Source organism: Marmota monax, unplaced genomic scaffold, assembly GCF_021218885.2.
Source record: "Marmota monax isolate L192 unplaced genomic scaffold, Marmota_monax_Labrador192_F-V1.1 WCK01_AAM20220418_F8-fsc00442, whole genome shotgun sequence".
Taxonomy (NCBI): domain Eukaryota; kingdom Metazoa; phylum Chordata; class Mammalia; order Rodentia; family Sciuridae; genus Marmota; species Marmota monax.
The window spans coordinates 150297-176426 of record NW_026692662.1 but is presented as its reverse complement, the minus strand read 5'-3'; the positions used below and the strand labels follow the sequence as shown (position 1 = coordinate 176426).

The window sequence follows — 26130 nt, the reverse complement described above, 5'->3', positions numbered from 1 at the left end:
GGAAGCCATGAGAGATCCAGGTCTATGAGACACCTGCACTGGGGTTCAGCACCAGACCCCACCCAGAGACTTTGTGCTCCATTCTCAACAGGCATTACCCAGGCAACCCCAGGGCTGAGGCATGTCAGAGGCAGATTCAGGAGACAGCTGATCTGGTGGGAAAGACACCTTGACAGCAGAGCAAGATGGCTGGGAGTCAAGCACTCAAAGCCCAAAGACATCACAGCTCTTTTATTGCACCATTAGCTGCTGAAGGTGAAAAGTCACATTTCTTTTTTCTTTCTGATTTCACAGCCTCTTGCTCTGTCTCCAGCTGAGCAGTTATACTTCAGTGACTCCCAGGAATGCCTTTTCCTTGAGTCCTGTCTCATTGTTGGAATCTACCTGGAGTTTTTTCATGGTCACTACTGGAATAATATCTTCTATTGACAGAGGAGCCTTTAGAGACACAGTGGGAAGTCGTTAGCTGTCCACACTGTCCACATCTTGCCCTGCTCCTCCCCTGGCTTCTCAGAATTCACCTGGGCTCTGTGTGGTCAGAGATTCAGCAGTCAAGGCTCACATCTGCAAAACCTCACAACTCAAGGTGACACTCCCACATGCCTAGGATCATTGCAGCCCTCAGAGCCAGTCCTGTAAGCTGCAGCTGCAGCTGCAATGGACACACTGTGTTAAGGACTCCAAGGAAGGGACCCAGGCCAGGCCCAGACCTCTGCCCACCAGACAGTTCTGAGATGGTGGGAGTTTCCTCTGCATGGGAACAGCACTATTTTTGTTCACATTTTGGGACCCTGGACTGAGTTTAGTGTTCCGAAGGACTGGGATGGTTACTTTGCTTCATGGTAATAAATGGAAATTCAGCAGCACATCTGGCTCATGTCCATCACTCAGGGGAGGGCTCCTCTGGAGATGACACTTAAGAAAGAAGGGGCCTCTCCTCCTCTGGTTCCTTACAGGTATTTATCAATAGCCTGCATGTGCAGAATGCTTTCTTTTCCAAGAAGCAATTTAGCTGCAGCCCTGCCTGACCTAAGTGGAGAGGATATGTCACATTCCTTAGCAAACTACCTGTTCACTGCAGGAGAAATGCAGGCCCAAAATAATGTTGATAAGAGGAGCCCAAGTTACCCTGAAGGAGATGAATTCTGTGACCAGATCCCCACACTCCGGGAGATGAGGCTAATTCCTCCCAAACTGCTGACCTGACCTGCATCCCCTGCCTCTGCCAGTGGCCCTGAGGGGAGGAGCAGGAAGCAAGCGCCAGCCTCCAGGCTTCAAGGGAGACTTGCACAAGTGCTCACAGCAGACACAGGGCTGCCCCAGCTCCCTGTGCCTAGGGAGGGACACAGTGTCCAGGCACACTTAGGGCTGGGGCAGGCCATGCTGTGCTCATCTCCTCCTCTTAGCACAGGGAACCCCCCTCCCCTCCCAGGTCAGGTGTCCTGCTGTCTTCCTGCTGCCCCTAGAAATCCTCCCTCTGCAGCCCAAGGCCAGGGGCTGCCTGCAGGTGCCCCCATTTACATGTCAATCCCACACAGCAGGGTCCCCCCCCTCAGTGCCCCTGGGAACCTAGGATCCAGAGGAAAAGGACTTCCAGGGCAGTGTGGCCATGAGAAGGGAGCTGCAGATCTGGGCCAACAGAAGGCATTTCCCAGCCCAGTGGTCTCAGCTTGTGCTGACCCCTGCAGACCATCGGGTGCTAATTACTATAATGTATTCCCCAGGAATTGGCAATGCAAAGGGAAAATCAAACCTGAGTCCATTTATATTTACATTTACCTGAAACACCCACAGTCCTTTGTTCAGTCCTTCAGAAGAGCCCAGGATGTTCTTCCTTAGGGAGGCTGGAAAGGGATACTGGGGAGTGTCCTGTCACAGGCTGAGGTCACCCTCCCTCCTACACAGAGCCTGCCTTTCCTTTCCTCCTCCCAGGCAGGAGGCCATGTCCCACCCTGACCCTCAGCCCCTGAAGGAGGCCTCTCTCCTCTGCTGGCCACAGTGTTTCTGGCACCACACAGACACCACGGTGGGTGCCAGACATGGGAGAAAGATTGTCCACATGTGGTGACATTTATATTTGGGGTGACATGAAGTGAAGAGTCACAGCTCAGGTGGGGAGGCCTGGAGTGAGCCTCCCCAGGCCTCCTCAGGCTCCTCCTCTCTCAGGTTCCCACCAGGGCTGGGGGCAGGTGCTGCCCTGGGTTTAGCTGCAGAAGGAAGGAGCCCTGCCCAGCTCTCCAGGTGTTCAAGACCAGGTCAGGGCATTCTGATCCCTCCTGCTAAAACCACATTCAGGGAAAAAGGGAAGGGACAGGTGTGAAGCCCCAGGGGACCCCACCACTGGATGCCACATTATATGGAAGAGCAAGAACATGGGATCCTGCAGACTCAGTCCTGGTCCATGCCCCACATGGGGGGCCAGGCCACAGGGGTAAACATCCTAATGGGTGCTGAGCCCACAGCAGAGGTTAAAGTATTCCCAGGAAGATGGTTGTGTCAGAGTGTGTGGGTCTTGGAGGTGAGAACCTGCCTGCAGCACAGTTCCTCACCCAGGTCCTGTGGGCAGCAGGGTCCTCCAGCTCTCCTGGCCTATGCTGTACCCTCTGAAGTAAAGCCTGATGTGGTGGCATACAGTGAACTCATGATTTGAGTGTGAACTGTGTGTATTGAAGTATGAAAGTAATCTGAAGTATGAAGTTAATTTGAAGTTTACACACCCACTACACCCACATTGTAATCAGGAAATCAGGATGTGGGATTTGCTTGTTTTACTTCAGGAGTAGAGTCTACCAATTTTGCTGTTATAGGAAATCTGAGCCTAGAGCACGTGCTGCTCAGGAGACACCACACAGATCCATCAGTGGAAATGGCAGGCAAACCCACATGCCTGAGGACTAATGGTCTGTTCAAAGGGGCCCAAGGTTCCTCACCCACAAGGTGAGTTTTGTCCCCACATCTCAAGCCCTCCCCAGCTACAGCAAGCAGGAGGGAGGCTCCCAGGCCAGAGCCAGCAGGAAAGCCCACCTTTCTCCTCACCTAGGGCTTCCCTCAGTGAGGATGGTTCCAGATCCTTCTTGTTTACAGTTGATCCTGAGACCAAGGCAGTTACAGGAAACAATGAGACTTAGGGGAGGCTGGGCACGGTGGGCCTAGGCCTGTGTTCTCCTGTCCAGTGAAAGGCCCCAAGGCAGGTGCAGTGCCCCTAAAGAAAGTCAGGGATGTCACTCTTTCTCATGTGTCTTGATGGAAAATTACAAGCCTCTTGATCCAGGAGGAAGATGGGGGCTCAGGACACGTCCCTCCCACACAGCTGACAGGCTGGTGCTGCCATTGGCATGCCCCCTTGGCCCAGTGTCACATGATGAGAGAGGCAGTCCACCCCACCAAGGAAACCTCCATGTCATCTGTCATGTGTGATGTCAGATTTCCATACGAGTTCATTTGAAAATAAGATAAACCAGCAATTTCCCATCTTACCTAGGCATTAGATGGGCCTCTTCCTATAGCAGGGCCCCAGGAGGCCAGGAGGACACAGAGTACCTGTCAGCAAGCACATTGGTGGGGCTGCTCATGAATTCCTCAAGGAGTTGGCTCCTTGTGGACACAGGACCAGAGTGGACAGAGGAGTTTGCTTCACCAGCCTGGACGGAGCTGCTGCTGGGCCACCGTCCTGGACAGAAGAAGCCTGGAGAGGGAGGAGAGGACAGGAATAGGGCTCAGGTCCTAGCTGTGCAGCTGATGGACACTTGGGTCAGCCTGAAATGTTGAGTCCACAGATGGTGCTGGCCTGTGAGCTGTGCTTTCCTGGATGCTCATGGCTCCCATTCCTCCTGGTGGCCCATACAAAGTTCCTAGTCCAAGGTGGAATTGTTGCTGAGATTGAGAGTTCAAATTCGGATGCCAGTGTTTACTGGTGCCCCATAGAGCCTCCTGAGTCAGAGTGGGGTTTCAGGGAGGTCGTGGAGAGGGCCCTTAGCACACCTGCAGATGGGGTGGGTAGGAACTGTGTTCCTGTAGATGAGCCAGTGCAGAGCCAGAAGAAGAGCAGAGGGCCTGAGCACCTGGGTGCTGGTGCAGAGGGCCTGGGCTCAGACCAGCCTGGAGCTGTGGACCTGGGTAAGTCATGCAATCCTGTGTCCTGGGTCCTCTGCACTGTCATTTGAGCACTGAAATGTGCCTCCTTATTTGTATCATGAGGCTGAATGTAACCAGATGCAGGTGAAGCTTTAGCATAAAATGGCTGGCTCAGCAAAAACATGCATGGCCTTTCAATTTTAAATATCTGGGAGGAAAAGTCACACACTAGCTAGTGGCTGCCTCCAGGAGGGAGTTGGTGGTTAAAGGCAGGGGAGGAGGAAGGGCTCCTCTCCTCCACTGTTGGGTGAGGTGATCTGCAGCTTCTGGGAGCTTTTACATCATGGCTTATGATCCCCAAGTCGACCTGTGACATGGTCTGAGTAGAAATGCTGACACCTGCCTTATAGTTAAGGACAGTGATATTTAGAGGAAAGAAGTGACATGGTAGAGTAACAATATTAATAAGCAATGGATCTGAGACAGTTAAGTTTTTGCTTCTCTGGCGTGAGAGACCCCCAAACCTGAGACTCCTTTTGTCTTGCCATCAGCTCCCCCTACTCACTCAAACATTGTGACCAAAGATTTTTGCAGGGACAACAGCTGACACCTTAGAAGAGAGGGCTAAGCCATTAGGGCTCAGGTCCTTGACCAGCCTCTGTATCTATTTTGAGTCCCTGATCTAAATGGGATGTACTTTTTATCAAAGGAAGCTCCTCTGAGGACAGGATGAAATTTAGATGGGGGTCACTGTTCAGCAAGTTCACAGTGCCAGCAGCATCACGATGGACCTTCCTGGAGATGAGGGCAGCACTAGGGATACCTTTGTCCACTAAGCTCCAAATGAATCAGAACACAGGACATTCCAAACCAACTGTCACTGCCAAGAGTCACTTCCCTTCAACTGACAAGGCTGGGCAAGCAGTTCCTTGTGACCCCTCTATAAGTGTCACTGGGCTGGTGTTTCTGTGGCTACTGAAGTAGGTCTGAGGTCCTCACTGTGTCACTCAACCTGGATTGAGAGATGTCTGTGCAGCCTGGACCAAGTCCTGCTGTTGATGGACACGGGCTGTGGCTGCTCTGAGTGTGCCCTGTTCACTTCTTCCTCACCATGGGTGTGCCTGCACACTCTCATCCCTCCTGAGACCCCTCAGTGGCAGGAGACATAGCCCAATCTTCTCCTGGAGGAACCTCTTAGCAGCCTTAGCCTGAGACCTCACCCCAGGACAGGTTCTGGGGACCACCCTGTTCTTCCCTTCCTTTGTCTCCAAAGGTTCACTTAACTGGGAAGCACTGTCCCTTCTCTCTAATGGAAGCATCCTGGTCTCAAATAGTGGTGATCCTGTCCTTACAAATGTGTGGCGTTCCCATGATAAAAAACATTCCATGTATGTATTATATGTCAAAATTCATTTGGCTGTCATGTATGACTAAAAATAAATAAATAAATAAATAAATAAATAAATAAAACATAGTTTTTAAATTTTAGTCTGTGTTTCATGATCATGCCTGTTTGGAACTGGACTTTGGCTACATCCTTTAGAGGAGTTTAGGTTTCAGTTACCATTTCTTCATCATGTTTGGTACCCAGTGGAGCAGTGCAAATGTGTGTCCTCTATATCAAATCCCTGGAGCATCTACATGCCAGAGAAACATACTTTACATTTACAATATTTGTTGGAATATGAGTGAGGGGTTGGATATCAACATGATTATACTCTGAATATTTGTGTTATTCTCATTTTCTAGTTCATTGCATGAGACTTAGAATACATATTTTAATGAGAGTTTGCTGTCTTCTTATAAATATAAGCTTTGTATATTTCTATGAACGTGTAAGTGAGCACAGACAAGAGAGATGATGGTAGGTTACTTAATTTTCAGTTTAAAAACACTATGAATTTCCTTAATGAGAAGACAGTTATTAGATTTTCTTATTTAAATATTATAATTTATTCATTTTTTAAAAAGTTATAAATTTATCTAAATCCGTATAAAATCAGCATTCAGAATGGCAAAACAAAATAGAACAGTAAAGACATAGACATATATAATATATGGCATTATTGGAAGCCAAATATTTTGACTATTTCAGGTTCTGGTTGGGTCAGTGTACCTAGAGCAGGAAGGTGGGAAGAGGCCACCAGGCTGATGGTGCCTTGTGGTCTCGTGACAGTATGAATGGGGTGGCTCTGCTCTTTTCACAGAAGACTCAGTAGGTTCATTTTGGTTCCCAGGGTCCAGATACTGCCCAGGACAAGAGCCTCTTCTCCCAGCTCAGCACCACACCACTGAGGCTGGCCATAGCAACCACAGTGTCTGGAACTCTGTGGAGGTGTTTTGAGGCACATGTCCAACACTGAGAATGACCCTAGATCATAGGTGACATTATCACAGCCACGTGATAGGTGGAAACTGTGCCCCGGGGGGTTAAGAATCTGCACTGTCTTGGAACTTATTAGATATGGAGACATAATTTAAACCTGTATACTCTGACACCATAATTCATGTAAAAAGAAAAAAAGAGCCTAACTATCACTTACTTCTCTCGCTCTGAGTGAGTGTAAATGAAAGAGTGAGTGAATGAATAGAATTGAAATTAAAAGAAAACTCAGGTCCCACATAAGTTCTCCTTGTACTGCAATTATTTGTGTTATTCTCATTTTCTGGTTCATTACTAGATACCATTTTTCATTACTAGATACCAAACTATTAGATTTCTAAAAATAATAAGAATAAATGTATTGAGATTTTGAAGATGAAACACCAAATGCTACATTATTATTTGTTGACTCTTTAGAGTTGTTTATTTAGATGAGACCACGTCCCAAATTGGGTTCCTTCTCTTTTCTTTAAGATTATAGCTGTTCAACATCTAATTTGTTCTCGACACACAGAAACATTATGTTTAGAATTCAATATCTACTTGTGATAACCCATTCACGTGAGAACTTCAATGATTTGCTCATTTTCAAAGACAATGAAATATACCAATTCTTGGGCATATCCCCTTATGGACAGTAGGTGCTGTTTCTAGCCACTGCCCTCCTTACAGCCAGGCCTGGGTCTCTTTAGTGAGATCACCTGGCCAGCAGGTCACCTGGCTCACCTGACCTCCTCACAGCCTGCCCTGGGTCTCTCCAGCCAGATCACCTCGCTCACCTGCCTTCCTCACAGCCTGTACTGGGTCTCTGCAGCCAGGTCACTTGCCTCACCTATTCTCCTCAAACCCTGCCCTGAGTCTCTGCAGTGAGATCACCTGGCTAACCAGTCCTCCCCAAAGCCTGCCCTGGGACTCTGCAGTGAGATCCCCTGGCTCAACTGTCCTCCCCAAAGCCTTCCTGGGGTTCTGCAGTCAGATCACATGGCTCACCTATCCTCCTCAAAGCCTGCCCAAGGTCTCTGCAGTTAGATCATGTGGCTCACCTGCCTTCCTCACAGTCTGCCATGGGTCTCTGAGCCAGGTAACCTGGGCTCACCAATCCTCCTCACAGCCCACCCTGGGTCTCTGCAGTGAGATCCCCTGGCTCACCTGTCCTCCCCAAAGCCTGCCTGGGCCTCTGCAGCCAGATCACCTGAATCACCTGATCTCCTCACAGCCTGCCCTGGGTCTCTACAGTGAGATCATCTGGCTCACCTGTCACTCTCACATACTGCCCTGGGTCTCTGCAGTCAGAATCCCTTGCTCACCTATCCTCTTCACAGCCTGCACTGGGTTTCTGCAGTTAGGTCACCTGGCTCACCTGACCTCCTCACAGCCTGGTCTGGGTCTCTGCAGTGAAATCCCCTGGCTCACCTATTCTCCTCACAGCCTGCACTGGGTCTCTGTATTCAGGTCACCTGGCTCACCTGTCCTCCTCACAGGCTGCCCTGGGACTGTGCAGCCACATCACCTGGATCAACTGTCCTCCTCACAGCCTATCCTGGGTATCTGCAGTGAGATCCCCTGGCTCAACTGTACTCCTCACATTCAGCCCTGTTTCTCTGCAGTGAGATCACCTAGCTCCCTTGCCTCCTCACAGCCTGCGTTGGTCTCTGAAGTGAGATCCCCTGGCTGACCTGTCCTCCTAACAACTTGCCCTGATACTCAGCAGTCAGATCACATGGCTCATGTGTTCTCCTCACTGTCTGCCCTGGGTCTCTGCAGCCAAATCACCTGGCTCACCTGTCCTCCTCACAGCCTGCCCTGGGTCTCTGAAGCCAGATCACCTAGCTCACCTGTCCTCTTCACAGCCAGCCCTGGGTCTCTGAATTGAGAAGACCAGGCTAACTTGTCCTCCTCACAGCCTGCCCTGGGTCTCTGAAGCCAGATCACCTGGCTCACCTGTCCTCCTCAAAGCATGCCCTGGATCTCTGCAGTAAAGTCACCTGGCTCACCTGTCCTCAAGACTTCCATGGGTCTCTGCAGTGAGATCACCTGGCACACCTGTCCTCCTCTCAGACTGCCCTGGGTCTCTGCAGTCACATCACCTGGATCACCTGTCCTTCTCACAGCCTGGCCTGTGTCTCTGTAGTCAGAACCCCTTGCACACCTATCCTCCTCAGAGCCTACACTGGTCTCTGCAGTAAGGTCACCTGACTCACTTGTCCTCCTCACAGCCTGCCCTGGGTCTCTGAAGTGAGATCACCAGGCTCACCTGTCCTCCTCTCAGACTGCCCTGGGTCTCTGGAGTCAGATCACCTGGATCACCTGTCCTTCTCACAGCCTGCACTGGGTCTCTGCAGACAGGTCACCTGGCTCACCTGTGCTCCTCACAGCCAATCCTGGGTCTCTGCAGTGAGATCCCCTGGCTCAACTGTCCTCCTCACATTCAGCCCTGTTTCTCTGCAGTGAGATCACCTAGCTCACCTGTCCTCCCCACTGTCTGCCCTGGGTTTCTGAAGTGAGATCCCCTGGCTGACCTGTCTTCCCCACAACCTGCCCTGATACTCTGCAGTAAGATCACCTGGTTCACCTGTCCTGCTCACAGTCTGCCCTGGGTCTCTGCAGCCAGATCACCTCACTCACCTGCCATCCTCACAGTCTTCCCTGGGTCACTGTAGCCAGGTCACATGCCTCACCTATTTTCCTCACACCCTGCCCTCGGTCTCTGCAGTGAGATTCCCTGGGTCACATGTCCTCCCCAAGACCTGCCCTGGGTCTCTGCATCAAGATAACCTGGCTCACCTGCCTTCCTCACAGTCTGCCCTGGGTCTTTGCAGCCAGGTCACCTGGCTCACCGATTCTCCTCACAGCCTGCCCTTGCTCTCTGGAGTGAAATCCCCTGGCTCACCTGTCCTCCCCAAAGCCTGCCTGGGGCTCTGCAGCCAGATCACCTGGCTCACCTGTCATCCTCATAGCCTGCCCTAGGTCTCTGCAGTCAGAACCCCTTGCTCACCTATCTTCCTCACAGCCTGCACTGGGTCTCCTCAGTGAGGTCACCTGGCTCATCTGTCCTCCTCACAGCCTGGCCTGGGTCTCTGTATCCTCACAGCCTGCGTTGGTCTCTGAAGTGAGATCCCCTGGCTGACCTTTCCTCCTCACAACCTGCCCTGGTACTCAGCAGTCAGATCACCTGGCTCATCTGTCCTCCTCACAGCCTGCTCTGGGTCTCTGCAGTCAGATAACCTGGATCAGTTATCATACTCACAGCCCGCCAGGGGTCTCTGCAGTGAGTACCCCTTGCTCAGCTGTCCTCCTCACAGCCCGCCCTGGATCTCTGCAGTGAGATCACCTGGCTCACCTGTCCTCCTCACAGTCTGCCCTGGGTCTCTGAAGTGAGATAACCTGGCTCTCCTGTCCTCCTCACAGCCTGCCCTGGGTTTCTGCAGCCAGATCACCTGGCTCACCAGTCCTTCTCACAGCCTGCACTGGGTCTCTGCAGTGAGATCACCTAGGTCACCTGTCCTCCTCACATTCTGCCCAGGGTCTCTTCATTGAGATCAACTAGCCCACCTGTGCTCTTCACAGCCTGCCCTGGGTCTCTGCAATCAGATCACCTGAGTCACCTGTCTTCCAGACAGTTTGCCCTGGGACTCTGCAATGAGATCACCTGTCTCACCTGTCCTCCTCACAGTCTGCCCTGGGTCTCTGCAGTGAGATCACCTGGCTCACCTGTCCTGCTCAGAGTCTGCCCTGGGTTTCTGCAGCCAGATCACCTGGCTCACCTACCTTCCTCACAGTCTTCCTTTGGTCACTGCAGCCAGGTCACCTGCCTCACCTATTCTCCTCAAAGCCTGTCCTGGGTCTCTGCAGTGAGATCCCCTGGCTCACCTGTCCACCCTAAAGCCTGCCTGGAGCTCTGCTGTCAGATCACCTGGCTCATCTGTCTTCCTCACAGCCTGCTCTGGGTCTCTGCAGTCAGATAACCTGGCTCAGTTATCATACTCACAGCCCGCCAGCAGTCTCTGCAGTGAGTACCCCTTGCTCAGCTGTCCTCCTCACAGCCCGCCCTGGGTCTCTGCAGTGAGATAACCTGGCTGACCTGTCATCCTCACAACCTGTCCTGGTACTCTGCAGTGAGATCACCTGGCTCACCAGTCCTTCTCTCAGCCTGCACTGGGTCTCTGCAGTGAGATCACCCAGCTCACCTGTCCTCCTCACATTCTGTCCAGGGTCCCTTCATTGAGATCAACTAGCTCACCTGTGCTCTTCACAGCCTGTCCTGGGTCTCTGCAATCAGATCACCTGAGTCACCTGTCTTCCTGACAGTTTGCCCTGGGACTCTGCAATGAGATCACCTGGCTCACCTGTCTACCTCACAGTCCGCCCTGGGTCTCTGCAGTGAGATAACCTGGCTGACCTCTCATCCTCACAACCTGCCCTGGTACTCTGCAGTCAGATCACCTGGCTCATCTGTTCTCCTCACATTCTGTCCTGTGTCTATTCAGTGAGATTACTGGGCTGACTTCTCCTACTCACATCCGGCCCATGGTCTCTGCAGTGAGTTCACCTGGCTCACCTGTCCTCCTCCCAGCCTGCTCTGGGTCTCTGCAGCCAGATCACTTGGCTCACCTGTGCTCGTAATAGCCTGCCCTGGGTCTCTGCAGTAAGATCTCCTGGATCACCTGTCCTCCTCACAGCCTGCCCTGGGTCACTGCAGGGAGATCATCTGGCTCACCTGTCATTCTCACAACCTGCCCTGGGTCTCTGCAGTCAGAACCCTTTGCTCATCTATCCTCCTCACAGCCTGCACTGGGTCTCTACAGTCAGGTCACCTGGCTCACCTGACCTCCTCATAGCCTGCCCTGGGTTTCTGCTTTCAGATCACCTGGCTCACCTGTCCTTCTCACAGCCTGTCCTGGGTCTCTCCAGCAAATTCACCTGGCGCACCTGTCCTCCTTACAGCCTGCCATGGATCTCTGCAGCCAGGTCACCTGGCTCATCTGTCCTCCTCAAAGTCAGCTCTGAGTCTCTGCAGTGAGATCAGCAGGCTCAGTTGTCCTCCTCACAGCCCACCCTGGTTCTCTGCAGTGAGATCTCCTGGCTCACCTGTCCTCCTCACAGCCTGCCCTGTGTCTCTGCAGCCAGATCACCTGTCTCACCTGTCCTCCTCTCAGCTTGCCCTGGGTCTCTGCAGTGAGATCACCTGGCTCACATTTCCTCCTCACAGCCTGCCCTGGGACTCTGCAGCCAAGTCACCTGGCTCACCTGTCCTCCTCACAGCATGCCCTGGGTCTTGGCATTCATATCCCCTGGCTCACCTGTCCTCCTCTCTGCCTGCCCTGGGTCTCTGCTGTGAGATCACCTGGCTCACCTGTCCTACTCACAGCCCACCGGGGTTTCTGCAGTTAGTACCCCTTGCTCACCTGTCCTCCTCACAGCCCGACCTGGGTCTCTGCATTGAGATCACCTGGCTCACCTGTCCTCCACAGAGCCCACCCTGGGTCTCTGTTGTGAGATAACCTGGCTCATCTGTCCTCTTCACAGCCTGCTCTGGTCTCTGCAGTCAGGTCACATGGCTCACTTGTCCTCCTCAAGCCTTGTCTGGGTTTGTGCAGTGATATCACTATGCTCACCTTTCCTCCTCATATCCTGCCCTGGGTCTCTGAAGTGAGATCAACTAGCTCACCTGTGCTCTTCACAGCCTACCCTGGGTCTCTGCAATCAGATCACCTGAGTCACCTGTGCTCCTGACAGCCTGCCCTGGGACTCTACAATCAGATCACATGACTCATCTGTTCTCCTCACAATCTACCCTGGGTCTCTACAGTGAGATCACCTGGCTCACCTGTCCTCCTCACAGCCTGCCCTGGGTCTGTGCAGGAAGATCACCTTGCTCACCTGTCCTCCTCACAGCCTGCCCTGGATCTGTGCAGTGAGATCACCTGTCTCACCTATCCTACAGCCAGCCCTGGGTCTCTGCAGCCAGATCACCTGGCTCACCTGTCCTCTTCACAGACAGCCCTGGGTCTCTGCAATGAGATGACCTAAGCTCACTTGTCCTCCTCACAGCCTGCCCTGAGTATCTGCAGTCAGATCACCTGGATCACCTGTCCTTCTCACAGACTGCCCTGGGTCTCTGAAGTCAGAAACCCTTGCTCACCTATCCTCCACACAGCCTGCACTGGGTCTCTACAGTGAGATCACCTGGCTCACCTGTCCTCCCCAAAGCCTGCCTGGGGTTCTGTAGCCAGATCACCTGGCTCACCTGTCCTCCTCACAGCCTCCCCTGTGTCTCTGCAGTGAGATCTTCTGGCTTACCTGTCATTCTCACAGCCTGCCCTGGGTCTCTGCAGTCAGAACTCCTGGCTCACCTGTCCTCCTCACAGTCTGCCCTGGGTCTCTGCAGTGAGATCACCTAGCTCACCTGTCCTCCTCACAGCCTGCCCTGGGTCTCTGCAGTGAGATCACCTAGCTCACTTGACCTCCTCACAGCCTGCATAGGTCTCTGAAGTGAGATCCCCTGGCTCACCTGTCCACCCTAAAGCCTGCTTGGAGCTCTGCTGTCAGATCACCTGGCTCATCTGTCTTCCTCACAGCCTGCTCTGGGTCTCGGCAGTCAGATAACCTGGCTCAGTTATCATACTCACAGCCCACCAGGGGTCTTTGCAGTGAGTACCCCTTGCTCAGCTGTCCTCCTCACAGCCTGCCCTGGGTCTCTGAAGTGAGATCCCCTGGCTGACCTGTCCTCCTCACAGTCTGTCCTGGGTCTCTGCAGTGAGATCACCTGGCTCACCTGTCCTCCTCACAGTCTGCCATGGGTCTCTGCAGCAGGATCCCTTGGCCACTTCTGGTCTGCACTGGAAGAATCATGGGCTCTTCCATACCATGCTTCAGTTCATGTGCTATTCCCCTTTCTTGGTCTACACCTAACAAATTTCACCGTCCTACACATGCTTATATGTATTTTGTTGAAATATGGAAGAAAGATATTGTGGTTGTCTTAAGTACTATTTTAGGTCATTTAGTGTGTCTGCACATTTTGGCTTTCTTCCCATAATAAAAAAAAACATCAAGTGTGGAATATTCAAATATTCCACAATTTATGAGTCAAATGGAGCTGTCACCGTTCTCATCTTCTGTTTTCTCTGTACAAAGCAACAAAACACACAAAAACAATGCTATGTTAGAAAGGGTCCTTGGCTCCTATTCTCAGATAATCTACCTCAGCCAGTGGCATGAAGTGCAGGTAAATAGGAGATCAGTGAACATAAAGGAATGATCATGAACCCTGAAGTTCTGTTAAGTTCAGATGTTGTAAGACAGTTTAGCCCTGGACCAAGAAATTTAAAAGAGCTCAAGTCTCCTTGGTATTCTCCTTGGTGTTCTGAAAAATAAAGAGCAAATAAAAGCAAACACAGCACACGCTGCAGAGAAGGCCACTCTTCCTACAGCTGAGGGCTGTGCACCAGGCACCCTGAGCAGGGTGCTCACTGGGACTCACAGGAAGAGGAGAGGCATCCCACCTTCCACAGTTGCAGAGCTGCATGCAGTGGAAGTCCAGTGTCCATACAGCTCAGGGCCTGGAGGACACTCAGACTTAGCTAGAAAGGGCCAGCATTATGGGGGAGCAGAGTACACTTGGAAATGACCACAAAAGGGCATCTCCTGGGAAAGAGGACAAGTAGCAAGTGCAAAGTCCTGGAGGGCACTGGCTCACTAGACAAACATCCCCTGGAAGAACAAGGTTGAGAGACATCAAAAACCAAGCAAAACAAAGGCGAGTGCAAAGAAAAAAAAAAGTCCCTGAATACAGAGAAACTGTCAAAGTTATGCATGTCTTAGTGTCTTAGTACAAGAATTCAACATGTTCTGCCAAGAAATGAGAGATCATTGGAGAAGTGAAATGCTGCCTGGGTATGTGGGTTGACAACTTGTCACGTAACGCAACACCAGTTATGGTTAAATATCATAAAATAGAAATGAAGAGTTAGAAGAGAAATGTGAAAATTAATCAAATTATAGAGTTAGTTTATAAACAGAAGAAATGGTAGAACAAAAACTCATATACAGAATTGTCATTCACTCATGAAAATAAAACAAAAAACATATTAAAATTAATAAGAATTTTGAAAATAAAAACACATTTGCAAACCTGATAAAAGTCAGAACAAATGTGTCTCACTGTAACTAATTTAAAAAGGAAAAAGTTGTACAGTGTATAATTGATTATACTAAATATACAATGTATGCACAGCTCAGGCCCCCAAGGACAAATATGAATTTTAACTGATTAGTAATTATATATAGACTAGTTTAGAATATTAATAGTTTATTCTATGGAAATCAATCAAGAACATAATTTTTAGTAGATCAAATATATTTTTCTATGACATTTGTCACCAAAATGAAAACAAACACCACTCACCTCTTCATTTTTCAACAATTCTATAAAATAAAAACAAAAACAAAAACAAAAAATGATAAATAATATGCAAAAATACATGCATATCTTATAAAATCTGTTTGGAGAAATTATCAAGTAAGCTTTTCTGCCTAATATCTTCCAAGCTGTCTCAGTAAAATACTAGCCACTCATTATAGATAGGGACAAGGGCCCACCCAGGAGTTAGGTGCTGGGGTTGATCCCAGTGTCCCTAAAGCCCACGTGTAGAACTTTTGTTGCCAGCCTGGAACTATGTGGCGCATGGTGGTGGTACCTTAAGAGGTGGGACCAGAGAGGTCCTCAGGCCCCCCGGGGTGTGCCCCAATGTGGAGTGTGTGACAGGTCCATCCCCTCCTCCATCACATGCTGGCCACCAGGTAGGCAGTCTCATTTCCCATGCACTCTTACCATGACGTGCTGCTTTGCCACAGGCCAACACAAAGGCAGATTATTATTATTTCCTTTGCAAGAACACCACTAAGACTATTGCCAGCAGTGTGAGCACACATCTGCTACCTTTAGATGGTTGCTGGATTCTTTCAAAAAGTCTAATTCTGGATCACCACCAACAGGCCCAGCTGCCCAATGGTGAGTGTATTTAAGCAGGGAAACCACACCAATTTCCAGCCCTGTAAGTGCAAAGTTACATAGTATACCACGCAGGTATACCAGTGCAAAAAAGGAGTTGTTAGATGACATACTGGAACACACCCATCTACCCAAGGTAAGAGGAAAGAGAGACCAGAACTTACCTGGTCTGTGGATGGTCCTGCCAGAGGAATGGCTCTGAATTGGATGGCGCTGGTGGTTTTCTACTGCCACCGTGTGGTTAGATTTGAAAAGTGCATGGAGTAATCCCCCTGTGTGTAACAAAGCCAGACAGGAAAGTAAGTCATCCTGGGCAGCTTGTCCAGGCCCTCAGCAATTTGGGATTATTATTATTATTATTATTATTATTACTACTACTATTATTATTATTATTATTTAGAGAACTATAATTATACATATCAGTTGGTTTCATTTTGACAAAATCACACATGCAAGTAATTTTGTTTCAGTCCCCATTTCCTCCCTCTCCACCTCACCTCCCTCCTCTGCTCTACCGATTTCCTTTGGCTCTTTTACTTACTTGTTTTTTACTGGTACTTTCTGCATATGCATAAAGATGAAATTCCACATGATGCGTTTACATATTCATGTAACATGGTTTTATTAAATGCATTCTGTATCCTCCCCTTTCCAATCTCCTCCTACTCCAATCACTTTCCCTACATTTTATATTTGATCCTCTACCATCTTAATTTCTTTATTTTGCTCTAACTTCCACATATGAAAGAAATGATTGGAAGACCAGCAATGAAAGCCAGAGCCCAACCCCAGGCCTACAACTGTAAGAAATCAAAAGAAGACAGAAGCAAAGTACAGAGGCAGAATGATCAAATGGCCAAGCTGCCAGCTTTATTTATATCAACATGTTATATTAGGTCCCTGGCATCAGTAGTACATTATTGTGCACTGCGTCATTAGGCAGGTTACAGATTTAGCAACATTATGCAGCTTCTTCCTTAGTCACACACTATAGTTGCTAGGAGCTCTGTGAAGCTCTCAAGAAAGTTGATTGTTTAAAATTACTGTTATGTAGAGAGGTTCAGGCACAACGGAGCTTGGTAAAACATTGTGGTTGTCTAACAAGGGAGTTTCTTTTCTTTTCTTTCCTGTTATTTGTTTGTTTGTTTTACAAGGGAGTTTCTTTATTTCCAAGAGCTGTGGGCCTGAGATCAAGGTCAAGGCTGATAAAACTCTGATACAGAGCCTCCTCATGCAGGGCATTGCTACAGTAGCCAGGCATTTCATATCTTTGCGCAGAAGTCTTCAGAGCAGACAGGTATTCTGGGCCTTTGTACAGAAACTTCCTAGCCACTAAGCATGCCAAAGTCATGAAGCTATCAGAGACCCCATAACCCTTACATAGAACTGACCCTACCACCCAGAAACCTAGGTCCAGGTCAGGCCCAGAATATGCCCGCCAACCTGCTGACCTATGACAGAGCCTGGGTCCAGGCGTAGGACTGCCCCAGCCACCAATGGGGAGCCCAGGACCAGGCCAATTATAGTACCATCCCTGCTGACATGTGTGAGAACCCAGACCCAGGTCCACCTCTACACAGAGCAGAGGACCATGCTGGGTCTCTCCATTTACCAACACATTGCTCCCCCAGCTTGCCTCCATCTTGGAACACTGCAGCAATTGCTATAGCCTTCCCCATGTAGTACCCTCCACCTTTGGACAAGAAACAGGACCTGTACCAGCTGCCTACTGCAGCACAGCAGGCCAAGTGCTGCATCTCAGAACAGACATCCCAAAGCTATTGTAAGGCCAGCCCTTTTAGCTGCATTTCTGTAAGTGGTTGAATCCATCTTGGGACACCCCTACTGCTATACTGAGTTACCTCTGCTACTGCCACACATTTACTTGTGGTAGTATCCATCTTGGGACACAAGCCTAACACCAAGGTGAGGTAGAGATAATCTTCAGGGACACTACAAGATTATAGGGTGCAATATGAAATACATCAGATCTGCATGTAGGAAAGGAAGACATATTTACAACAGAAAAACAAAGAAAGAAAGTGCCCCAAACAAACCAAAATACTACAATAATAGAATCAATTAACAGCAAAATTGATGAAATGTCAGAGAAGGAGTTCAGAATGTACATAATTAAAATGATCTGTGAATTAAAGAATGATATAAGAGAGCAACTACAGGCAAAAAAAAATGATCACTGAATCAAAGAGATAAGAGAGAAAATATAGGTAGCAAAGGATTACTTCAAGAAGGAGACAGAGATTTTGAAAACAAAACAAAACAAAATAACATCAGAAATCCTTGAAATGAAGGAAAAAATAAACCAAATAAAAAACTCAATAGAAAGTATCACCAACAGACTAGATCACTTGGAAGACAGAACATCAGATAATGAACACAAAATATACAATCTTGAAAATAAAGTTAACCACACAGAGAAGATGGTAGGAAATCCAAGAATTATGGGATAGCATCAAAAGACCAAATCTAAGATTTTTTGAGATAGAGGAAAGCCCAAAGATTAAAACCAAAGAAATGTACAATCACGTTCAATTAAGTAATATCAGAAAATTTTCCACATATGAAGAAAGAATTGGAAAATCAAATACAAGAGGCTTACCGAACACCAAGTATACAAAATTAAACAGATTTACACCAAGGCAAATAATAATGAGAATATCTAGCATTAAGATTTAGGATAGAATCTTAAAGGCCACAGAGAGAAGAATCAGATTATATATAAGGGGAGAGAAATTTGAATCTCGGCAGATTTTTCAAACCAGACCCTCAAAGCCAGGAGATCCTGGAACTATATATAGCAAGCTCTGCAAGAAAATGAATGCCAACAAATAATCTTACATCCAGCAAAATTTAAGCTTCAGATTTGAGAATGAAATTAAAACCTTTCATAATAAACAAAAGTTAAAAGAATTTGTAGTGGAAAGCCCAAACTATAGAGCATTCTTGGCAAAATATCTTAGGAGGAGGAGATAAAAAAAAAAAAAAAAAAAAAAAAAAAAACAATAAACATCAGCAAAAGGAGAAACTACACTAAAGGAAAGGCCAATCAAAGGAGAAACCAAGTCAAGGTAAAAACCAAAAATAAACCAAAATATCCAGGAATACAATTTATATTTCAAATAATAACCCTGAATTCGAATGGCCTAAACTCATCAATTAAAAGACATAGACTGACAGATTATATTTTTTTAAAAAAAGGCCCAATAATATGCCGCCTTCAAGAAACTCATCTCATAGGAAAAGACATCCACAAACTGAAGGTGAAAAGTTAGGAAAAAACATATCACTCACATGGACCATGTAAACAGTAGGTCCTCGTATCAGATAAAGTGGACCCCACACCAAAGCTAGTGAAAAGGGATAAAGAAGGATATTTCATGTTGCTTAAGGAATTTATACACCAATAAGACATAACATTCACAAATATGCCACAAACAATTGGATATCTATGTATATCAAATAAAGCCTTCTCAACTAAAATTAAATAGACCACAACACAATAGTACTGGGTGACTTTAACAAACCTCTCTCACCACTGGACAGATCTTCCAAACTAAAACCAAATAAAGACACTATAGAACTCAACAAAATAATCAATCATTTGGACTTAACAGACATATATAGAATACTCCATCCATCAATGAGCAAATACACTTTCTTTTCAGCAGCACATGGATCCTTCTTCAAACAGACTATATGTTATGCCACAAAGCAAGTCTTAGCAAATACAAAAACTAGAGATACGATCCTGCATTCTATCTGAACAAAATGAAGTAAAATTAGAAATCAATGATAAAATGAAAAATAGAAGCTACTCTAATACCTGGAGATTAAATAATATATTATTGAATGACACATGGATAATGGAAGACATCAGGGAGAAGATAAAAAAAAAATCTAACAGGTAAGTGAGGACTCCAATACAAAATATATAAATGTCTGGGATGCTATGAAGGGAATATGAAGAGGAAAGTTCATAGCATTAAGTTCATTCATTATAAGAATAAAAAGTCAACAAATAAACCACCTGATATTACAACCCAAAGCCCTAGAAAAAGAACAAATACCAATGTAGAAGACAGGAAATAATTAAAATCAGGGTGGAAATCAATAAAATTGAAACAAAAGAAACAATTCAAATAATTGACAAAACTCGTTTTATGAAAAAAAAACAAATAAAATTTATACATCATTAGTCACCCTAATGAAGAAGAGAGAGAAATCTCAAATTACTAAAATTCATCATGAAAAAAGTGTCATGACAGACACTATTGAAATACAGAAGACAACTAGAAACTATTTTGATAGACACCCTGCTGAGTGAAATAAGGCAGGCACTGAAAGACATACTGTCTGGTCTTATTCACAGGGTGAATTCAAAGTTGATTTCACAGAAAGTACAAGAGTAGTCACCAAAGGGAGAAAGAGAGGGGAGAGAGGACAGGGTGGGCCTGAGGGAGGAGGCTGGGAATCAAGTACCAGAATACACTCAGGAGTGGCCAGCAGTACTGCCCTCCAGCACAGGAGGTGACAGGGTGCACAGCATGTCCCTGTGTATTTAATAATGAAGCTGAGAGCAGTCTACAGACACCAAGAAATGATAAATGTTAACAGATGGAAGAGCTAATGCCCTGATCTGATCATGACACACTGGAACAGGTGTGCAACTAGCTCACTGCTCCTCATCAACATGTGCAACTTAAATGTGAATCAACACTAAAAATGAAAATGTTGTCCTTTGTAGGTCACAATCAGAGTGAAGTGGCCCCCAAGGAACTGTAGAAAACACCTGCTCATTGAGCATCTGGAAAGGTGAAAACACATGGAAAGAATGAAAAAAAAAGCAGTTGACAAAGTTCAAGCCATCAGCACAACACAAACATGCACATACCTGGAAAGAATGAAAATCCCTAATGGGCCATAGGTCTACAATACATGAGCCTAACATGATAATTGAGGCTGAAGGAAAAAAGGCTGTCCCTATGACAACAAAACCAAGTCAAGGATGCCTGTTGTCACCACTTCCAGACAACACAGCAAGAGGAGTGCTACCAGGGAAAACAGGAAGAAAATCCCTGTGTTCCAGACTTCAGCCAAGTCATATTGCCCCAGACAGTGGGACAAAATCAAGGACTTCACCAAGCAGATAGAGGTGGGTGCAGGCGACTCAGACTCAGAGTCACCCTCAGAGACAGCATCCACAGGCCCCAAGATGGGGGGAGACAGCGAAGGCTCTGCACCCATCACCACCTCTCCCCATCATCCACAGCGACCACCTCACACAGTGTGCATTTGACCTATTTCTGGCTTCCTGCTCCCTAGAGTCTCTACTGCAAAAGAACAGGGACATTTAATAGTGTTTCTTCACTGCTGCTCCTACCAGAAAGCCTGCTCATAGGGGGAGATCAGAACCTGAGAAGTTGTGGGGCTCCAGTACACCCACACATACACAGAGGCCTCACACAAACCTCCTCACAGGGCCATAACTGCTACACTTTCAAAGGCTGAAGTGATCAACCACATCTCATGTGTCATAGCGGTGGCTCCTGGACCTTAAGCCATTTTTCAAAGTTGAGACAACCAAAATTGGTTCACAATGTGGGACCACATGAAATGCTGTACTATTAAATTTATAGCAACAGGACAAATGATTTTCAGAACCTGGAAGCAAGCAATAGGAAGATGTGTTCCCAAGGGCAACGGTGAAAAAGTAATACACAAAATTCAATAAAAGATCAATTAATAATCAAAAATCAATTTCAATATATATGAAATGAAATACTGAAATGCAATTAAGAGAAAAGTTCACTTATAATTGAACACCAGAAACAAATAGAGAAGAATAAAAAAGAACAAAAATATATAATATATATGCTTAATACATACTATATATATATATATATATACATATATACATGAAAGCAGCTTGAGTGTTATTGCTTGGATGTGAGGTGTCCTTTAAAGCTCAAGTGTGAGACAATGCAAGAAGGTTTGGAGGATAAATTGTGTTATACCTTAACCTAATTGGTGAATTAGTCCCTGATGGGATTAACTGGATGGTAGCTGGGGTGTGGCTGGAGAAAGGGGTTCATTGGGGACGTGGCTATGGGGGGATATATTATATCTGGTGAGTGGAAACCTCTCTCTCTGCTTCCTGATCACCATGTGAGCTGCTTTGCTCTGCCACACTCTCCCCCCATGAGATTCTGCCTCACCTTGAGCTCCGAGAAATGGAGCCAGCCTCCTGTGCACCAAGACCTCTGAAACCATGGTCCTCAAATAAACTTTTCCTCCTCTACAATTGTTCTGGTTGGGTCATTTAGTCACAGTGGCAAAAAAGCTGGCTGAAACACTGAGTGCCTGATGTGGAGCCCTGGTCACAGACTCCAGAAGAAACAGGGAAGGACTCACCTGTGAATTACTGCATTTGCACATCATGGTGGACCTAGTGTGATCTGAGGTCTGAAAACAGCCTCTCACAGCTTTGCCTAATCAGAAAACACCTGGTGTAGAATATTTGTGGGAATGGCTTAAACATGTTATAAGGAAAAAAAAAAATCCTACATCAGGCTGCAGGTTTATACAAAAAATCACAATGTGAAGTATGAGAGAAAAAGGTATAATAAAAACTAACCTCAGAAATTAGAGTATTCAGGCCATGCATGGGGGCACATGGCTCCAATCTCAGTGATTTGGGAGGCTGATATAGGAGAATCACAATTTCAAAGCCAGTTTTAGAACTTAGCTAGGCTCTAAGCAACTTAGCAAAAACCTGTCTCTGAAACAATAAAAAAGAGCTGGGGATATGGCTTAGTGGTTAAGCAAAACCAGGTTCAATCCCTGGTATCAAAAAAGAAAAAGAAGAGAAATGGAGAATTCAGGTGGGCACAGTAGTGAATGGCTCAAGTCCCAGGAAGTTAGGAGGCTGAGGTGGGAGGATCATACTTCTACCCTAGGATATATGGTGAGAACCTGCCTCAAAATAAAAAAAAAATAATAATAATAAATAAAAAGACCTAGGGATGTAGCTCAATGGTGGAGAGCCCCTGGGTTCAATCCCTACTATGGGGGGGGGGGCAAAAAAGGGGACTTCACTAGCACCCTGGTGTACCAAGGAACTGAGGAAACCCACACAGGCCAAGAGAAATCCTTCAAAGAGGACCAAGACCCACATGCTCAGCACTCACTGCCCTAAAGGCTTAGATCTGCAGGGAACTGAGGCTGAAAGAGTTAAACAGCACGACCATGTGTTAAAGCAGCAGCCCCAGCTCCACTATCCACAGGCCCTGGAGGAGCTGAGCTCTTGCTGTTTCTTCTGTTTTCTTTCTAGCTATTTTCTCATGGAACTCCATCAAAACTCAGGCTGAATACAATCTAAGAGACCCTCTGAGTACATTGAGCAACTAAGCTACTGACTCCAAATATACTTTGGAAAGCAACTACATATAAACATGGTGAAATCTGGTGATGGAGGATACAGGAGCAATTGTCTAACAGTGAGTGACAGATGGAGCACTCATGATGACAGTCTGGCTCAATAGCACACCCACCACAGGTATGTCATGTATATGTCTAGGGCATTTCAACCAAGAGCAGTAGAGCACATAACCTTTTTAACATCATAGGAAATTCATCAAGAGCAGCCACATTCAGCCACAGCAGGCTTTAGTGTGGAAGGCTAGCAAATTCCAATGTGGGCACCAGGAATATCGGAATTACCACAGACGTCATTAACAGAAACACAGCTGGGCGACCTCCAGATAACTGCAGGTCAAATCCCAAAGTTCTAAACAGCACATGGGTCAAGGTGTCTCAGGATCAGTCTGAATATTTCAAAGAAAAAGAATTGAAACTGCATCTTAGGGAACTTTGTGGAACAGAGCACAGGCAGGGCTTAGGGGGAATTAGAGGTGCTGAAGGCTTACATTACAAAAGAAGAACTAAAATCAACCTTCATCCTTCCACTTCAGGAACTAAAGAATGAATAGCAATAAGAACCTACATCTGATGCTAGCATATAATTAAAAGCATCAATGAAACTGTGAGGAGGAAATCAATAGAGAATCAACTCAAAAGCAGGTTCATCATGGATAACCTTGTAATGGCACAACACAACTAAGTTAAGAAAAAAGACAAAAATTTACTCAGTAGAAATGAAACACACCATTATCAATCCTACAGACAGCAAAAGAACCATAAAGGAATATTATTAAGAACCATGTGGCCACAATTTGTGAACTCAGATGAACCGGACCAACTCTTGGAGACAAACAATCTACCACAACTGACACACACAAGGAGGAACACACAACATGGACAGGCTAAGGAAGTGATAATGACCATCATCAGAGGAAAGGCCTGGCCCAGTGGTGTCAAGGTAAATTCTGCACCAAACTAAAGAGGAAATGAAAACTACCCTTAATCCCCTCTAAAAGGCAGTAGGTAACACTTCCAATTCATTCCTTGAGGTGTGGCCTATATGATATGCTGTGATGGAAACAGTTTCTGGCAGCCATAGCCAGGGAAACTGCCTGGACCACAGATGGCTGAATTTGGCACCCTGGGTACAAAGGAAATAAGAAACCATGAGAAAAGGAGAAATGAATTGCATGCACTTTGATCAAATTGTGGAGAAGCAGCTCTATTGTTTCTCTAGCTTTTTTTCTTAAATTCTGTGAAATTACATGAGTATTGCTTTGCTGAGAAAATTCAGAAAACTACATCTACAAGTGGAAAGAGTAGACAGATATCTAAGTGTGGCCAAAATGTCCAGGAATCCAGCAGCTTATAGAGAACATCATCAAATAGAATTATAGACTGAAGGGCCATGTAAACCCCACAATTTACAAGGTACAAGGTGAACTCCCAGTGGGATGATATTAGGAGGGGGTATCTGGGGGGTAACTGGAATTAGATGAGATCATGAAAGATGCTCATGAATTTCATAAAAACCTGTCATGTTCAGACAACAGAGATGTTATTTAATAACAACTTACATGATATTGAATCAATTTGTAAAAAAATCATATTTCAGGCAATTGCCATATTTTCCCAATACAATTTATTGTTAATCTTTCAAATTCATAAAGCAGGAATAAAAACAGATTTACCAAGTGTCAGGAGTTCTTCACTGTACGAAGGAACTAATATTCTTATGAATCCTTGTAGTTCAAATTTACCTACCATAACTTTTTTGGATATGTAATCACTTTATTCAACAACAGCAGTTTTTTTTTAACCTCTTTTCTCTAGAAGCATTCTTGAGACTAGAACCTATAATTCCATTTGAGATTCAATTGTAAAAAAGAGTGAGGTCTCAGAAATTTTGTACATAGGCTCAGAGAAAGCAGAAAGGTAAATAAAAATTTGTATCAAATAGAAAAAAAAAACTAGGTATTATCTTGAAATTTTTTTACCTCTTCAGAATATTTTGCTTGGCTCAGTTCTGAATACATACATTTCACATTTTAGGAAAACCTGGGTCTCTAGTAAGTGAGCACATAATTTCAAAGTGAGAAACACAAAAAAGATTAGTGCTGAGGGAACACAGATTTTTCTGCTGAAAGGGCAGAGAACATCCCAGCCAGCTGGACATCTTTCCAATTGGTCTTGCTCAATAAAATATTCCATGATCACCCTCTCAGGAGACCTGGACCATGACTCCAGTCTTTTCAGGATTGAAGAGTACTTCACTGAACTGGGTGCTTCTTATGCTCTGGGAGATTTTTTTTTTTCTCTTGCACAACTGTGACGGAATGCCAGGGGAAGGTATCAGATCTAACCTGACCCCTCAACACCAGCATCTAGAGGCTGCCTATCCACCTGGCTCCAAGAAATGGGGAAAGGGCTTGGGGAGATAATGTTTCAAGAAGGGAGTTGTCTAGATGAGGCCTATTTAAAAATATTCCTCAGGCCCAGGCCTTCCAGCGGCTCTCTTGAGATTTTATGCCCCTCACATCAGGCTGTCCTCTAAGAAGAGCTGCCCCAGGGCCTAAAATCGTTTGCACTCTGCAGGAAACAGGGCAGCTCTAGACACACTTTGGCAGCCCAGGAAAGGACAGGGAAATGGCAGAGGACACAGGACCCTGGGAAGAGAGAAACAGAATTTAAAACCAAAGTTATTACATTATCTGTGCCTGGGGAAGACAAACAAAGAAAGGCACAAAGTATTTTACCGGTGGCATTCCAGGTGGCTGTTCTCTGGTTTTATCACATAGCAAATTCACAAACAGAAAACAAATCTTTGATGCTGTGCCCACTTGAATGCATTGTGAGGAGCAAAAAAAATGATAATACTGTGCACTGGATGGGGAGGTGAAGTCTGGAAATGTGAGGACAGACAAAAATTTTAAGGATCCACTGACTGCCCAGACATGGGCTAGTTTGGGAAAAGCAAGGTGACTCCTGGGTAGAAAAAGGTACACAGACCCCTCAGACTAGCATCTATCACACAGGGGCCCCACACCAGGGACAGGATCCCTTGAGACCCGCAGCCTTCACTTCACACTGAGAGCCTAGGGCTAGGGCCCAGCTATGCAGAGAGGGTTTTGCCAAAATGGCTGCTGACTAAAATAGCTGCCAACCAGCTAGAACACTGGGAAACCCAACCTGGAACAGCCCACACCATGGCCTGAAGGCA

General features: G+C 46.5%; 1 long non-coding RNA gene across 1 annotated transcript; it reads right to left on the bottom strand.

The window, feature by feature from the left end:
• Positions 1 to 1668: 1668 nt before the first annotated feature.
• LOC131424247 (uncharacterized) lies at positions 1669 to 15780 on the bottom strand. Its single transcript, XR_009226952.1, has 3 exons — positions 15635 to 15780; positions 14865 to 14884; positions 1669 to 3685 (listed from the first exon to the last, which is right to left on the bottom strand). It is a non-coding gene; the product is annotated as an uncharacterized LOC131424247 (long non-coding RNA).
• Positions 15781 to 26130: the final 10350 nt, after the last annotated feature.